At 45.7% G+C, this 1,649-nt stretch overlaps 1 pseudogene; it reads left to right on the forward strand.

Annotated features, from left to right (window-relative positions):
• The first annotated feature begins 659 nt into the window (after window positions 1–659).
• Window positions 660–776, forward strand: LOC126274521 (5S ribosomal RNA; annotated as a pseudogene).
• The last annotated feature ends 873 nt before the right edge of the window (window positions 777–1,649 follow it).

Here is a 1,649-nt window from a genome sequence, read left to right on the forward strand (position 1 = left end):
ATTTGCACCCATTCATGGACTACATGTTCCCAAATAACGATGGAACTTTTTTGGATGTCAATACGCCAGCTCATAACTGGTTGCAACCGATTTAAGGAAAATCTGGACAATTCGAGTAACGATTTGGCTACCAAGATCGCCCAACATAAATCCCATTGAACATTTATGGGACATAATCGAGAGGCCAGTTCGTGAACAAAATCCTGCACTTGAAACACTACAGAGGCAGCATGGTTCAATATTTCTGCAGTCTATGAGCACTGACAACCCTATGCAAACGCCCTGCTCTCCGTCGTTATGTGAAGGCTGTCGGCGACTGCGTTATCCGTGGCGAGAGGTAATGCCTAAAATTTAGTATTTTCGGCACACAGATACCACTGGTATATAACATATGTAAATGATTCTCAAGAAACTCGGAAATCGGTGTCTCGGTGCCAAAAACTGTCAATATCGTGCACCAGAAGAGGCAAAAACTGGCGGGAGCGAGTTTAAGTTTTCACAGTTGTGGAGGTTAGCATGTGCAGTCAGTGGCGAAAGTGTTGTCGTTCAAAAAATTCACTGAGAATGTGAACCCAAGTCGAACACAATAATTTTGAGGCGATAGGAAATCTTTCTCGAAAGTATGTGTCTGAAATGTAGTCTTGAATTGGAAGTAAAAAGCCAACGGCCTTGCTGCAGTGGTAACACCGGTTCCCGTCAGATCACCGAAGTTAAGCGCTGTCGGGTGGGTTAGCACTTGGATGGGTGACCATCCGGTCTACCGAGCGCTGTTGGCAAGGGGGTAGCGGATCCAATCTCGTAAACTGACATACGGCCGGGAGAGCGGTGTGCTGACCACCTGCTCCTCCGTATCCGCATCCAGTGACGCCTGTGGGCTAAGGGTGACACGGTGGCTGGTCGGTACCGTTGAGCCTTCATGTCCTGTACGGACAGAGATTAGTTTTATGGAAGTGACACGCGGACGTTTATCAGTGCACACTTCCGAAATGTGGTGCTAAAAAAGAACACTGAAAATTAATGGGTAGGTCGGGTAACTAATTAGGAGCTACTGCACCGAATTAGGGATAAAAGAAATTTATGGCACAACCTGACAAAAAGAAGGGATAAGTTGAGACGATACATCCTGAGCAGTTCAGAAATAGCCACCTTGTTAACAGAGAGACGTTTGCGTGTGAAAAAACTGGTGGCAGAGCAAGGCTTGCCCACTATAAAGAGATTTACGCCGATGCAGGTTGCGGTGGTTTGCAAAAAAAAGAGAAGCACCCTAAACGAGAGTGTGGTATCCGTAGTTAGCGCCTTTCGAGCCAACCATCAACCATTTATAGTTGGGATCATGCCTATGTCAATGTTACTCCATTACTCTTCTTTGAGGTACATAAGTCTTTCTGTTGGTGTTAAACTCTCATCCTCACATCAGGATGATCTATATTCATTCAGAATCTGTTTTTAGTTGTGTGTGTATTAAATCGGGGACCTAGAAGCGACGGAGAGGCTTCGACCCGCCGTAGCTCTCAGTGGTTCACAACCCCACAACAGGCAATCGCCGACATAGTGTAACTACATCTACATCTACGTGATTACTCTTCTATTCATAATAAAGTGCCTGGCAGAGGGTTCAATGAATCACCTTCATGCTGTCTCTCTACCGT

The sequence above is a fragment of the Schistocerca gregaria genome, chromosome 5 (assembly GCF_023897955.1).
Source record: "Schistocerca gregaria isolate iqSchGreg1 chromosome 5, iqSchGreg1.2, whole genome shotgun sequence".
In the NCBI taxonomy this organism is placed as follows: domain Eukaryota; kingdom Metazoa; phylum Arthropoda; class Insecta; order Orthoptera; family Acrididae; genus Schistocerca; species Schistocerca gregaria.